The sequence below is a fragment of the Rhinolophus ferrumequinum genome (genome assembly GCF_004115265.2).
Source record: "Rhinolophus ferrumequinum isolate MPI-CBG mRhiFer1 chromosome 5 unlocalized genomic scaffold, mRhiFer1_v1.p scaffold_110_arrow_ctg1, whole genome shotgun sequence".
NCBI classification, from domain to species: domain Eukaryota; kingdom Metazoa; phylum Chordata; class Mammalia; order Chiroptera; family Rhinolophidae; genus Rhinolophus; species Rhinolophus ferrumequinum.
In genome coordinates, this window is record NW_022680355.1 from 17,240,701 (window position 1) to 17,257,152 (window position 16,452).

Sequence of the window (16,452 nt, forward strand, 5' to 3'; positions counted from 1 at the left end):
TCGTTGGGGAAGCCAAGGGTGAGGCTGGTTAAAGAGGCACTCTCTGAGTGAAACATGGCACCAGAACTCAACATGCTGTTCTAATGGTTCCTTGGTAGGCTGCCGAGATTATCTTGCTCAGGAAGGGGGCCTGGGTAGGAACTGCTTTTAAATTCTGTGTTCTCCTTCATCTGGGTACACGAGGGAGACTGCCCTTTTCTCTCTATCCGTGGTTCTCAGCCCTGGTTGCCCATTAAAATAACCGGGGATACTTTTCAGAACATCCTGATGCCCAGGCCCCATCCTAGAGCAGTTGAGGTCGAACTGGAAGCTTACAAAGTACACTCTCCCCCAGTGACTCTAACACATAGCCAGCTCCATGTTGAGAACGGCTGCTCTAGGGCCCATGTCTCCTGGTCTCACCTCTCAGGGGTGAAGTTACTCTTTATGTGTCTAGGAGTGTGGAAAGACGTAGACGCACACACACACACACACACACACACACACATACACACACTGCCGCCACCACCACCACCCCGTCCTCCCCTCCCCACCGTCCTCTTCCCAGCCAGACAGGTTTCCTTTAGGTGAGAGTCTCCACTAAGAGGAGCTGGATTTCATTATCAAAGAGGGGAACTGACGTGAGCCCACCGTCCCATCAGTGGGGAGCAGGAGCAGGCACCAGCCACTGGCTGGGTTCAAGACCAAGAACCTGGCTCTTTGAGGCTGATGTCGAGGTTGGTCAAATCAGTACGACTTGGCACCAAGCACACTATCAGAAAGCGGGCAGGGCTGCTGAGGGCAGCTGGCGCCAGAGCCCAGCATTCCCTGTGGCCAAGGCCCAGGACAGGCTGGATGGTGGAAAGTGTGATTGGGGCTGGGCCCTCTGGAGGGAGAGTGAGTGAGTCAGCACGCTGGACGCCTGGGCCCTCCTGCTGCAGCTTGGTTCTCTGGTTCTCTTGGACCAGACACACTCCTCTCAGTGCAGATTAATCTGAGGGAAAGCGGCTTGAGCACCCACCCAAAGGAGAGGACAGCTGGTTTTGCATTAAGTAACAGCCTTCCGGGAAGTCTTCTCTGTAGACTAACTCGTTTAGATCTGGCTTGCTCCTGCTCCCGCGGCTTTGTTCTGATGGCAGGCTGGCCCTGTTCACGTGTTGAAATCACTGCCAGTTTATTGTGTGTGTTAGAGAAACATCCGCTTCAATAGGAATTCATCAATTCAAGGCGAAAAAACCTCTTTTCCAATGACTGAAAATGGCTAAGTGGTAAAGCTGATACGTGAGTTTCTCAGGCCCCAGCACAGCTTTTTAAGGATCTGTCTGTTCTGCTCAGAAGATGACGATCTAACATAGAGACACCTTTTTTTTTTTGAAAAGTTAGTTTTGGAATCAAGGACGCAGGCAGGAAGTGTGAAGAGTAATGATCAAAAGGCCATAAGATAACAAATAGGGAGGCAGGTATATATTTTATGATCCTAGAACCCTTGGCTGTCCTGGAAAATCCTTGCTGGAAGTTCCTTTCATTTCAGAAAACAAAACAAAACAAAACAAAACATGCAATTCAAGTAAAACGGGATGAGAGATGCACTTATTTGGTGGTGGTTATTGTCATGTTATGTATGTATGTGACTGAAGTCACAGCCTTGCACATGTGGGCGTGTCTACTGGAGGACCCCAGGGCCACTGCAAAGCTGCCACAACCCATCCTGGACCTGTTCAGATGAGGCCCTAGTGGGAAAGCCTGGCATCATAGAGAAGGGCTGGCCCTCTTCCCTGCGGCCCTCCCAGAGACCTGACCTCAGGACCTTGCCTGATTTGGTGTCCGTCCCCTCTGTGGCTCCGTACCTCAGCCTCCCTATTTCTGGGAGCCCTGCGGATCTGACTCCGGAGCAAGGAGCCTCTTCCTCCTAGGCAGACAGTAAACTCAGCTCCATTCGGACCCCCGTTTGGTGGTCAGTGTTTATTCTAACTGTGTGTGTGTGTACAAGAGACGAAATTGGTCTGATGCCAATGCAGCCTTACAGCCCAGAAAGGATGCATTTGGTTCTTCCAAGCAGTCTTCACAAGGTGCTCTGTCCATAGCAGGTAATCCAGGAACATTTTTGGTTTGATTTGAGATTTAGAATTATTGCATTTTTTTATTCGTTCTGTCAGTTGCTTGAGCGTTACTTACAGAGCTCCAAGAATGGGAGGAAAATAGAATTGGTAGTAGCCCTTCCTACAAAACAGGATGTTCAAACTAGCTTGAGCAGGCCTGTGGGTTTATCTGTCTTATGACCATGAACTTCTGGGGCCTGTCTCTGTCTATGGGTTCTGCTTCCCAAATTGTGTGTTAAGTGTGGCTCTCATGGAACCTTTTGTCTCCCTGTCTTCAGTCCTTGGTCCAAAACACGACATAAATGAGAGTTTAAATGCATGTCTGATGTTAACTCCCTCCGCCTGAATTGCACAAAGTTACATGCTTGGTGGAATCCAAACTCCTTTGTAAACAAACAAGCCCCTGCTTTGTGATCTTGTGTGATCTTGGTGGCTAGTGATCACCCCGCCCCCCACCCCCACCCCTTGTTTCAGTTTTGTTCTCCTGAAAAGAACAGATGATTCCTGAACAGACAAGTCAGGTCCTGCTTCTCCCGCCCTCTCCTTCCTGCTGCAGCAGGCTAAGCCTCAGTTGGAGACGCCCCCTCCTTCAGGATACCCCCCTTGATTGTCCCTGCCTAAGTGGGCCCTCCCTCTGAGATCCCGTGGCACCAGGTTTACCTGTATCCCTCCTGTCTCTGACTGAGAGGTCTGCTTTCTGAGGTCTCTGTGGATTTCCTGAACCCAGTCCTGGATTAAAGGCATGATGAGAATGATGAGATGGGTGGGAAGTGTTCGTAAGGAGGTTAGAAACACTGGGCTTGGGCACTAAGCAAAGAGGCATTGGAGTCAAGAAGAAATCTATGCTGAGTTCCAGTTCTCTCACTGGTGACTCGGAGGATGGCAAGTCCATCAGCCAATATGGGGCATTCTAGAAGAGGAGGCAGATATGAGGGGAAGATGATTCTCCTATGGCAACAGAGCAGACTTAAATCTAGTCTGGCTGTTCCTGCCACTTTTCATGCTATATATATATGTCTCTGCAGATATTTAGGGTAGTTGAAGAAACAGTGTGTTTTATCACACTTCTAGAAAGAGTGTCAGTTATTTGTGTGCTTAATTCCATATACTAACTCCCTGTCGTCTCATCTGCCTATGTGCTTGGGAGTGCAGCCCTTGTGGGGATTAGCTGGTGGTTTAAATTCTTCTAATAATACATCTTGGCAAATGTTTTCCCCTTCTCCTGCAAATGTACTTAGGTAATGATTTATGCAAGTTGCACTTAAATGATTTCAATGGAAGTGTATTTATATCGTATAGCCTGGTATTCCTTAAAAGTCAGTAACTTAGACCGGAGGATCACACAACATGAGAGATGAGGAACAGGGAGTCCTGAGTTGGACAGTGTTGGGCAATAACAGAAAAAGAAATAAAGATACATGAAAAGTTTCTTTTCTGTTCGGTTGTGTCGATTCTGTTTTCGACATGGTTTTGGCATTATTTATATGGGTAGATGAATGATTTCAGTGAAGTTGTGTTTATGACTCATTATCTACTTTAAATTACATATAATTTGGTGAATACATTTTATTTTACATACTTGGAGTCCAGGGTTATCATTTGGGTAGGTGAACAGTTACTGTTTTCAAGCTGTGTAACTGACTTTCCCCCTCAAAGTGAGGCCAGAGGCTGAGGTGACTGGTTTGAAGTTTTTAGGAAACACACAATCAAAGGGATCATTTCTAACATAGTAGCTGCATGGCATTTGATAAATGGGATCCATTTTTAGATATTTGCATTTTTCTTTCATAAATATATATTTTTTAATTTTTATTGGGGAACAGTGTGTTTTTCTAGGTCCCATCAGCTCCAAGTCAAGTCATTGTTTTCAATCTAGTTGTGGAGGGAGCAGCTCACTGGCCCATGTGGGATTTGAATCGGCGACCTTAGTGTTACGAGCGCTGCGCTCTAACCACTGAGCCAACGGGCCACCCAGAAATATTTAAAAAATAGTGTTGACTACATGATTCAGACATGTGGTAGGTATCACCGGGGACCTAGACACACGTAAGGATATTTGTAAACAAATAGAGTGGTGTGATAGATGTGGTGTTTTCTTTCTTGTTGTAGGCTACAGAACTGGTATGCTAAATTCATGTATATATGCATGTATTATACACAGTGTGTGTATAATACACGTATATATATATACACCCGTACATACATACGTAGATACACATTTTAATTTTTGTTTTATGTCTTTCCACTGAAGAGCGAAAAATTCTTTTTGCCTAATTTAGTAAATATGCTGTCATGGCTGTGAAAACCTGCTAATTACTTAAACAAGTTAATAAGGCATATGAAAACCTTTTTTAACTTTAAAATGCTCCAGGGTTAGGAATTATGCAAATGTCAGGCATTACCACTCTCATCCTATTATGCTAAGTAAGAGCTCAGAATATCTCTGTGCGAGCGGTAAGGACAGGAACTGTGGTCTCCATTTCATGGACGGAGAAAGTGAGGCGCTGAGTGCGCTTGGGTGAGTGATGGAGACAGCGGGAGCTTCTCACTTGCAGAGCTGTTCTCCACCTCTGAGGGTGGACCCAGCCTTCCCTTCTGTTAGCAAACCACTGTTGGAACTTTGGGCACTCTAGGATAAACTGATAGGAATCTGAAATCTTATGACTCCCAAAGAATAATAAGAAATAGATGTCAACAGGTTTCAGTAGATACTCGATATCAATAGATTAATAGAAATAGGTGTCAATTAATTAAATTAATAGCCTGATAACTCTAAAATCAGAAGTCAGCCTGTTGTCCCAACTTAGTCCCTGGAGCAATTTTTATCTATCCTTTGAGATTTTAAATATGGATAGCCTCATTTTGTCATAATTTAGAAACTAGCTGGGACTTCTACACACATTGTTTTATGTAATGGCTACAATAAAACTATGAAGTAGATACCATTATCCACATTTTACAGATGAGGAGCTGGGACTTACGTAAGACATTTCCAGAGGCCACATAAGCAGTTACAGGTAGAGCGGGAAGTCAGACCCCGGTCTGTTTGTCCCCTTGTGACTTGCCCACCTGTGTCTCCATGCTGTCCCTTTAAGACAGGGCCACATAATCTTCCTGGAGGCCACAGCCCGCTGCATGGCAGGGGTGCCCGTTAACGGTGAGAGAACAAATGCCTAATTGCCTGTCTTATACTGCCATCAGGGAGGTGGCCTACAACACTGGTGAAGACCCGAGAAGCAGCCGGCTTAAGTTTTCATCCAACTATATTCCGTACAAGCTGTGTGACCATGGACAGATTATTTCAACGCAGTGCCTCCATTGTCAAGAACATGGGATGATATTAGTACTTGCCTCACATATTTGTAGGAATTAAAGATCCAATGCATGCATGGCACTTAGAACAGTGCGTGGCACACAGTGTGGGTTCTCCAAGTGTTTGCTATTTGTGTTGTTATTCTGTGTACGGAGGACATCCTGTCAGACACTGGGGATGAGGAGAAGTTGCCTTCCCAGAAGTCAGTCACACAGCCCCACGTGGGGTGCCCTTTTCTGGGGGCCTGGGAAGCCCTGCTGGTGGAGGAAGCTGTGCCAGCAGCAGGGAAGTAGGTGGCGGGCCTCACCCAGTGGAGAGGGAACTGCGGTTGTCATCCCCAGTCTAGCTGCAGAGTTGGCAAGAAGATGTCAGTTTGACTGTTTTCCTTGCTGAAGAAAACTATGACAGCTGCTGCTCTCCTTGTCTCTCCTACTGCCTGCCATCTCTAACATTAGTCACAGAGCATTAGAACAGGACAAGGAGCTTAGAGAGCTTGGTCCAGTCTTTTGACTTCCAGACGAAGAACCACGTCCAGAGAGGTTAAGTGACTAGCTCAAGGTCAGAGCTAATTCCGGCAGACGTGCAGTCACAATGAGGTTTCTGGCCTCCTAATTTAGAGCTCTTTCCACATAACCACACTAGCTCTCTTGTACAGCATCCCGCAGGAGAATGCAGGAAAAGAACTCTTCCTCATGTTTGCAAGACCCTTGGTATGCGTGGCAGGGAGTAAAGGCTTTGCCCGGGTAGTTGGCCAGATTCCAGGATGGGGTAGCAAATCTGGTTTCCAAATTCCCCTGGTGATTTCAATGAGATGTGCTGTTCTTTCCTCCGCCTGCCTTCTGGGGATGCAGTGCTGCTGTAGGCTGTAATTGCTATCGTGTTCTGCCCCACGCTTCCCCTTCCCCGGTTCTCTGCAATTCACCACAAAGGAGCTCAGAGGCCAGCCTCACTCAAAGTCTGTGTTAAAGATGAAACATTGGGAATGCTCATTCCCATTTCAGGTGTGTTTGATGACATTGGTCCTTGTGCAAGTTTCTTGTCAAAGGAGTGGAGATACCACTTCTCAGAGGTACAGTAGGAAGAAGCCAGCTATGGACCGTGGACTAATGTGGAAATATGGTAAGTGCTACTCTGGGGAGAGGCCCTAATCCAGGGAGACATTCTCCACTCTACCCGAGCAGCCACAGACTAGGAAGGCATGCTGAATACCCAAGCCCTTCCTGTTCTTTCTTGGTCCTGTTTGATCCTCTGCCCTCTCTGCACCTTTCTAGAAACAAAGGGAGGGCTGCCTTCTCACATACTGTCAGGGACATCAGAGTGGGTTTGGAGGACAGTGAGTCATCCTGAGGGTGGCCAGGGCAGGGAAGCCCCTGAGCAGTTAACCACTGAGGAAAGGTACTATTTATGGAATAAACCCACCTGCTCAGGAGGATATGGAATTGTCTTCAGTGCCAAATTTGTATACATGCAGTATGTAAGTTTTTCTGGGTATAAAAGTAAACTTACAGAAAGAAGTTTTCACTCAAGGATTAGATATTCTTTCTAGTGAGTCTCCATGCTGGGGAGCAAAGGGATAATGCAGCCATTTAAAAAAAATGAATGCTTCCCTGGGTGGAGTTCAGTTGGCTTCTTTGAGTTGTGTTTCCACAAATCCAAACCCCATTCCCGAGCTGCGAGTGCCTGGTGTGTTGTTGTGTTTGTTTGTTTGATCCTGGTAGGATCCGTCTGGGACAGAGCCACTTGAGGCTGCCCCTGGGAGGGTGGCCATGAGGGTTGCAGAGTTCACATTTAGTGGAGCGAGTGCCTCAGGTCTTGGGTCCGCTGTCAGCGAGCTCCCATGTAACATCACAACTTGGGAGGCAAATCTATCTGTGGGTGCATCTTGCTGTTTAACTGCATAAAGGATCCATTTTCTGTTGAATTCAGAACACATTGTAGGTGGACCCTGGAAACTTCCCCACCTGCTTTTACTCAGGTTATCTTCAAAAATGTCAATAGAATGGTGGAAACTTTGATTGACTTGTTCTTGGGCCCAGAGTTCCTTTCTTTCCCCTCTCTCCTTCCTTTTCTCTCTCCCTTCTTCCTACCCTCTCTCTTTCCCTCCTTTCTTCCCATCTTTTTCTTTTTTTATTTCTTGGAGTGCTTCATTGCTTAAAACCTTGCAGAAGATTGTAGGAATAGGTCAGTAAGCTAAATTTGACCCATGAAGAGTATCTCAGCTTATTATCACTCATACCTCAGTAAAGCAGAAAAAAGGTTGCTTGTTAATATAATTTCCTGGAGGGCTATGGCAAGGAGTTTTTACTTTCCAAAACATAGTCGTTTAATTAAGTGTCACAGTATTTCCTTATGCAGACATTATGCTATAGCTCATTCCAGCAGTTTGGGGACAATCACTATTAAGTTATTAAGTCTATTACTATTATTATTAATTATTATTCAGTCATTGTAACTTCCAAAACAATAATAGCCCTCTTGAAAAAATAATTTAGAATGACTGTTTTTTTTCTTTATAATGATAACAGTGTCAAGCAGTATAGTACAAACTTCTGAATGAAACTTTGTTCTGAAGAAACTACTAATGCAAGAAATATGCCTGAATATTCACAATATTGTTGCTGAGTTAGGTGAACAGATGGCAACGAGACTTTTCAGAATATATATTTCAGACGCCTGTATTCTCTGTACTCAAGTGTTCAGTTAGTGTGGACACTTAATTTCCTTTTGCAATAATGAGCTACATTAAATTACTTGCATAAAGCATAATTAAAAAAATGAAATAACCCATAACATCAATATTTTTGATTTTTTTCATTGTATCTTTTTTTGAATGGTACCTACTACATTTATTATATAAAATCTTATTGTACAGATCTAGTTGAAATTGATCTTTTCTTTTTTCTTTCTTTAAATTAAAGTTTATTGGGGGCAACAATTGTTAGTCAAGTTACATAGTTTTCAGGTGTACAATTCTGTAATGCATTATCTATATCTCAAATTGTGTGTTCACCACCCAGAGTCAGTTCTCTTTCCACCACCATATATTAGACACCATTTGTCCTCTTCTAGAGTCCCCCTCCCCCTTACCCTCTGGTAACCACTAAACTATTGCCTATGTCTGAGTTTTTGTTCTTTCAGTTTGTCTTGTTCTTTTGTTGTTTGCGGTTTATATACCACATATCAGTGAAATCATATGGTTCTCTGCTTTTTCTGTCTGACTTATTTCGCTTAGTATTATAATCTCAAGATCCATCCATGTTGTCAGAAATGGTCCTATTTCATCTTTTCTTACTGCCGAATAGTATTCCATTGTGTATATATACCACAACTTCTTTATCCAATCATCTATCGAAGGACATTTTGGTTGTTTCCGTGTCTTGGCCACCGTAAACAAAGCTGCAATGAACATTGGAGCACGCTTATCTTTATGGATAAATGTTTTCAAATTTTTTGGGTAGATACCCAGGAGAGGGATTGCTGGGTCATATGGTAATTCTATTTGTAAGTTTTTGAGGAACCTCCACACTGCCTTCCATAGCGGCTGCACCAGTCTGCATTCCCACTAACAGTGTGTGAGGGTTCCTTTTTCTCCACAGCCTCTCCAACACTCGTTACTATTTGTTTTGTTGACGATAGCCATTCTATCTGGGGTCAGATGATATCTCATTATGGTTTTTATTTGCATTTCTCTGATAATTAGTGATGTTGAGCATTTTTTCATATGTCTATTTACCATTTGTATGTCCTCTTTTTTTTAGAAATGTCTCTTCAAGTCCTCTGCCCATTTTTCAATAGGGTTGTTGTTTTTTTGTGTGTGCTTTTTTTTTTTTTTAGTTGTATGAGTTCCTTGTGTATTTTGGATATTAGCCCTTTATCAGAGGCACTGTTTGCAAAACTCTTCTCCCATTCAGTTGGTTGCCTCTTTGTTTTGTCAATGGTTTCTTTTGCTGTGCATAGGCTTTTAAGTTTGATATAGTCCCATTCATTTATTTTAGCAGAGGCTTTTAAGTTTGATATAGTCCCATTCATTTATTTTAGCTTTTACTTCCCTTGCCTTTGGAGTCAAATTCATAAAATGCTCTTTGAACCCAAGGTCCATAAGTTTAGTACCTATGTTTTCTTCTATGCAGTTTATTGTTTCATGTCTTATGCTTAAGTCTTTGATCCATTTTGAATTAATTTTGGTACATGGTGACAGATAGCAGTCCAGTTTCATTCTTTTGCATGTGGCTTATCAATCTGCCAGCACCATTTATTGAAGAGGCTGTCTTTTCTCCATTATATGTTTTTTGCTTCTTTGTAAAAAATTATCTGTCCATATTTATGTGGGTTTATTTCTGGATTCTCAATTCTATTCCATTGGTCTATGTGTCTGTTTTTCTGCCAGTACCTTGCTGTTTTGAATGTTGTTGCCCTGTAGTACAAGCTGAAGTCAGGGAGAGTGATACCTCCAGCATTATTCTTTTTTCTTAGGATTGCTTTGGCTATTCGGGGTCTTTTGTGGTTCCATACAAATCTGATGAAAAAAAATGATATTTTCTAGTGCTCTTAAAAACTGTGTGGTGAGCATACAATGGACTAGAAAACACTTATGAAGGAATTATAAAATTTACCTAGGAAAATGAATATTTTAAAGTTCTTGAAACCAGTGTGCTAAATGTTGGTAGTAATTTTACCTTTTCACCTAAGTAGATGTGACAGCGACCCAGGATCACTGTAGGTTTAAGATTCTACAAGTACTTGAAATAACTCCCATTTAAAAATATTTCCTAGATGAGACTTTTGAATAATTTAGACTTGTCATCTTCTAATTACTCTGAAATCTACTTCAGAGGGATGCGTCGTTCTTCCAAGATTGTTGATATTTTCCGAGCCTTTAAGTTATTTTCCCCTCCCTTCACTTACCCCTTTAAGATACATGAGGAAAGGAGCAAGTAGCATGTGGGCTCCCTCTGGCCACGTCCACATCATCTCCTCTGCCTGGATACACTTCCTCGGCACTGGTCTGGCCTCATGGGGCGTCCAGACTCCTGGGCCCTTTGCTGCTCAGTGTGGTCCACAGACCACGGCATCAGCATCTGTAGGGAGCCTGTGAGAAATGCAGACTCTTGGGCCGGACCCGCTGAATAAGGACATGCAGCCCGAACCCCATAGTGATTTGTGCGCACACTTACCTTTGAGAAACCCTGATCTAGGAAACTTTCTTTTGGAAACTAAGATGATACAGCTGCCCCTTCTATGCACTCAGGCAGCATCTGGTAGTTTCTTCTCTCGTAACACATCACAATAGAGAGTAATTGCCCATTGCTTTGTCTTTATTCCCACTGCATTGAAAACTCCTGGAGGAGAGGGATGATATTTGAGCTCCAAATGTATTTCTAGCGCCTGGCAAAATCCCTGCTACATAGTAGGTGCTTCATACGAGTATGTTTTTGTTGAATTATACCAAGTTCACAACAGGGAAGGTTGAGGAACAATATGTATTCTTGTCCCTCTTAATAAATATAAAAATACTTTATTTCCATGACTGAATAGAATCTTCAAGTGTTTTGAAAACATAAGTACATGTATCCTAAGAAAAATGTTTTGAAAGTGGCAAATTTATTTTCATTTCAAAGATGGAAGTCGGTACTAAAAATACTAAAAACTTAAAAGAAAAGTGTTTCAATATAATATGTTAAATCTCTGTTGGAATTGGCCCAGAATTTCCAGTTTTGTTGTCAGTTCTTCTTGGATGGGACATGTAATACTCTCTTTAAAATGTAGACTGCAGAGGGAAATGTGTGAATGATATCCCACAGACATTCCCCTATTGTTTTAAAACAAATTCTGCTTGAGGTGCTTTGTCTCTCAGGTTTACAGCTTCTCTACAGAATTTTAAATATGAAAAAACACTATTAATGTCTCTCAAGTTTCAATGACTCAACTACCTTGTGGAAAGACACTGGCAGTATTTTGAACTGAATTCACAGATTTATTTGTTGAACCTTATTGATCACTGTACACTTTCAAAATGAACAAAACCCTGTCCACACCTCAAGTGCTGGTGGTTGGGACAGGGAGCCTCCCCAGAACCCACCACGTGTGCATAATGGTGGCCTGAGCCCCTATAGGAGGGACGGGGGCTTGGATGAGGGCTTCAGAGAAGGAGCCAAACTAGGCACTTGGTGAGTCAGAAGGTGGCTTTGAAGTGACCTTGAAGGATGGGCGGGCTTTTCCTGGGTGGGGATGGAGAAACACCTCTGGATGGAACAGCTGGAATTCATAGACAGAAAAGAGATGAAAAGTGGAGGCTGAGTTTGGATGTGTGGCTGGAGTGGGTGAGAAGACACAAGTGAGAAGGAGCGGGGAAGACGCTCAGAGCACAGAGCTGCTTACTTGCGTGGCTTTACTTCATGTGCGAGGCAGGATGCTGCATGGAGGGGGTGGGGAAGGAGTGATGGGAAGATGAGCGTCAGCTGCTGAGGTGGCTGCAGGTGAAGGCGGGTCAGAGCCACCAGAACAGAGACTGAGACGGCCTGGGGTGTGACTCCATCCTGGCCACAGGGGAGGGGCCCTAGCAACCCTGCGGACCTCACCTCAGACACCGAAGAGGAAGATACATTGAATCTCTGCTATTCTGGGTGGTAAGGATTGAGAGAAGTGAGATTTCAACTCTAGTGACAGGAAAAGTGCTGTGACCATTGACAGAAATAGGGTGAGGACGGTGGCGGGACACAGTGCTGTTCATGGGACATCTTTCTTTCCTCCGACAGGATAGCTAATGACAGAGTCAATGGATGTGACCCCAGAGGCCTGAGGGAAACGAGGCCAGGCCTGAAAGCCATCAGGTCTGCAGTACGGGAAGAGAAAATGGCACTTGTTTGAATTAGCGATGCCTGCAGCTGAGCAATGTGCTGTGGTGGGGACGGCGGGCAGGGAGGCGCGAGGCTGTGGTGGGAACGGACAGGTTGGACCGACCGTTCCCCAGGGCTGGTTTACGTAGACACAGATGAATATTATGACGGTGTGTTATGGTTAGCAGCACCACGATGCATTACGCTCATTAGGACAAAAATTTGGGCCTCTGAGGTAGGTCTTAATTATAGTCTGGGTTTTTAAGATGCATGAAATGAAGCAAACACTTAATATGTTTAGCAGTATATTTTCTCAAGTTCTGAGATCTAGAACAGTGGCTTTCACGCTATCGATTTTGATGATTTCAGAATGCCCCTTATTTTCTCCTTCCTTTTCTTCTTCCCCTTCCTCTTGCCTTCTTTCGCTACTAAACTTCTTTAAATAGTGTTTCTACATCGATTGCTGTACCTCCTCACTTAATCCACTCCGTCACAACCCCTTTACAACGCAGCTTCTGCCCAGCCGTTGTACTGATGCTGTTTCCTCTAAAACCATCAGTTAATTTTGAGTTGCCAAATGTCATAGCCTTTTCAAAGGATCAATTCCCGTTGATTAAGAAAAGATGGACTCTCGATCTCTCCGTGTACCCGGACAGGTTGCACGGGTTATTTATCCCTCTCTCCATCCTTTTCATAAATCTTGATTGAATGCTAATAGCAGTATTAATCTGTACTTACTGAGCAGCTCCCATGGCCAGCGCCTCCCTATTTGTGCCTTGTCCTGTACCAGCACAGAAGCACCGAGAAGGCGCTGTGATCCTCCATAGTTAATGCATGAGAACCCTGGACCTCACAGAGTTTGGGTAACGTTCACACGGCCATCTAGGTAGTAAGTGCAAAGATGGGATGTGAAGCAGTTCAGTCCCACGGTAGAGACCAGAATTCAGACCACTACATGCTCCTGACATCGTGCTTCTGTCACACACACACGATTTGTGAATATGGGGGCTACAAAGTCGAGTAAGACAGGAGCCTTACATTTGCAGCCCAGGGTGGAGCCCAGCAGCAAGTGGAAGACCACAGTTCTTTGGGAAGTGGCAGATGCTTGGAGACCACAGGAAGGGGTCCCAGCCCAGGGAAAGGGACTTGACTGTCTTGTGAACCAAGTCCTGAAGAACAAGCAGAAGCCGGCCAGGTGTGTGTGGTAGAGAGGAGTCCAGGGAAGAGCCGAACAGCCTGAGGGTGGGAGAGCACGGTGTGCCCAAGGGTTAAGCTCCAGGAGAGACTCCTCACCGGGCTCCACCTCCTATGTCCATGACTGTAAGGCCCTGCGCAATCTTTCCTGTGTCTTTCTCTTCCTTTCCTGCTTTCCTCATCACCGTATCCCTGGACAATTGCAGCAGCCTTCACTCTCTGCCTTTTCTCATCTATCATGTATCACGAAGGCCAACTAATCTTTGGTCATCTCACTCTCTCCATGAAAGAATGGCTCGCCACTAGTCAAACCATTTGGTCTGCCTTCATATTTGACGTCCATATTTGGGTGTCAGTCTGTTTCCTGTTGTGTCTTTCATGACACGTCCAGCTCTTCCCCCTGGAGCAAAAAAGCACTCTTATCTGCTCTCAGTCTACTATGCTTCCCCTTTGCTCAGGTTGAAGCATTTGAAAAGGTGTCTGCTCTCTGCTTTTTCTCTATGTCTCCTTGGCTATTTTCCTTTGAGCAGAAAATCCAGTGATCCTATATTTTCGGAGGAGGCAAAGATTGCCCCTAAAACCTTCGAGGGTCTGTTGGCAGAGCCAGCACTCCTCAGTGAGGGGGGCATCCCGAAGTTTAGCCATCCAAACCTGGCTGCCTGAGCCTGGCCTCTCTGTCTCTAGAGAATTCTTAAGGCTACAACGTGCTCATCAATGTGATCTGTTAAGTAATTTCACTAACAGATGTTTCTGAATTGGAAATCTAGGCTGTGCCAATGCAGTCAAACTATATATATAAATGTGTGTATGCGTATTAATGTGTATATATATTATATATGTACATAACAATGTATATATTGTGTGTGTGTGTGTGTGTGTGTGTGTGTGTGTGTGTCTGTATAGCTTCATTGAAAGACTAGAGCCTGCTGGGGCTGGCAGCTTGTCTTCCATGTCACAGTACTTGGTATAGAAAGCTAGTGACTCTGCAAGTATTGAATTAGCTACAGATTAACTCCTCTGAGAACTTTGTTTCAGGTGTCAGTGGGACATGTACTTCGTCCGTAGAAGCCTTATTTTCAAACAGCTCTTGTTAACCAGATCCAGTTTCACTTTGTACGTGAAGGACAGAATGTAAATCAATGAAATGACTGTGGAAAGGCAGAGTAGCCCCGCTAGGAAGACAGAGAACGGTGAAGTATGGAACACCGTGTGCTGTTGTCCTGGGACTAGCCTGAAAAGCATGCGACAGTGCTTGGGGACGCTTCCCTGCGGGGCCACAAGAATGGCCAAAGGTTGGAAATTAAGTTCTGGGAGGAGAGCCAGAAGCAACTGGTATTATTTTACCTGGAGAAATCTGACCACTGGCATTCGTTAACATATATTTATTATTGTACTTGAGTGGCCAGCATTCTGTGGGGGAACTGTGCTTTTTCTTTTCAAGGCCTTGAAGATTTAGAATCATAATACATAGACGCAATAATTTTACATTGAACATAATGAGTTCCAGAGAAATTAAACAACCATAGTTCACCACTTGTCGTTGGCTGGGCGAGGATCAGGATGTGGGGCTTTAGGACACAGAAGTGTAGCGAGGCTACTTTTTCTTTTACCCTCTTAGGGTTTTTTTGGGGCCTGAGAGTGAAATTGACGTAAGATGGATCAACAGGAGACAAGCATACAAATCTCGTTAATACAAGTTTTATGCCACACAGCAGGCTTCATAAGGAACAAAGACCCAAAGAAATGCTGAAACCTGCTTGCTTTCCTATCAGGTTGAACAAAGAGGGGCCCAAGTCTGTTTGCATAGAATTCTCTTGGTCTCAACTTCTTGTCCTTGATGGTAAGAATGTTACTTTCCTTCTGGTATCCAGAGGACGTCTTTCTCATGGGAATTTCATCTCCTGCTTTTAAGAAAAAGAGGGTAGGTCAGAATGTTTTTCTTGTATTTGGTGTTTTTAACTCATAATATTCAATATGTCCTTAACTCAAAGTATTCAATATGTTAGAATGATGTATTTTGGGGCAGCATGTTCTGAACTCCCTCAGAAGTCACAGATGAAATTGAAGTTGGATAAAAACAATTTCTTGTCAGGAGAAGGCTGTCTATTATTGGAATGAGGGCATGTAGTATCTTGTCTGGAGACGTCAGAACATACAGTCCACACTGGGACATTGTAGAGGGGGAGGGATGGGCTATTTCTCAGTGGCTCTGTAATATGACAGCTCCGATGACAGGAGTTGGTGTTTCCTTTGCATGTAATGTAAGATAAATTGTTCTGGCAAGCATGTGGTTTGATACTTACCATTGTTAAAATAGCTTACCCCATTTCTAATCAGATGTGTTTAAAATAACCAGCCAAGGTGAGGCTGTTTCCCAGCAGGACCTTTGGTGCTGTCAGCAGCTGAGCGGTCTGAGGGTCTCTGTGTTCCTGAGGGACTCCATGCTGTGGGCGTTCTCATTTAGGGAGCGTTTCTGCTTGAGTTTTTAATCTTTTCAAGGACCACGTGAGCCTGATGGTACTAACCAGAGTTAGAGTGATCCGAACATTACAATGGAAAGTGCCTGTCACTACTCAGGCACAGTTTTCACCAGAAACACATTCTGCTGTTGTTTCTCCGATGTGGTGACCAAATGTAGAGCCTGTGAGGACCCTGGCGGTCAGCCTGTACCGCCACGGCCGGTCATCAGTGACCTGCCATCTGGGTCATTCTGAGGGCTGCCTGAGGCGTCAGGGCAACAGCCTGTGTCCTGCTCTGAGGACGTCTCCTCTCAGCGAGTGGACGCTCAGAGCCACGCCTGGCAGGAGTCCTCACTGAGGGCCAGCTGTGGCAGGTGAGCCACCAGCACCATTGGCTTCTTCCAGCCTGTGATGAGAGAGGGTTTTCCCAGGGCCATTGCTCTGACAGGTGGTCTCATGGACGTAGCACTTCAGAACGTGAGCTTCTGCGAGTACTGACAGACTCCAACACCGTGGAAGGCCTACTGTGGATCACGGACACACTGGCTCTCTCCCCCAAAACCTATATGAAG

General features: G+C 44.4%; 1 protein-coding gene and 1 non-coding gene across 3 annotated transcripts in view; one reads left to right on the plus strand and one right to left on the minus strand.

Moving 5' to 3' along the window:
* CAMK1D (calcium/calmodulin dependent protein kinase ID) overlaps positions 1-16,452 on the plus strand; it is a 375,375-nt gene that overhangs the window by 145,143 nt on the left and 213,780 nt on the right. The gene's annotated exons all lie outside the window — the stretch shown is intronic.
* On the minus strand, positions 3,975-4,047 carry TRNAT-CGU (transfer RNA threonine (anticodon CGU)). The gene has a single exon. It is a non-coding gene; the product is annotated as a tRNA-Thr (tRNA).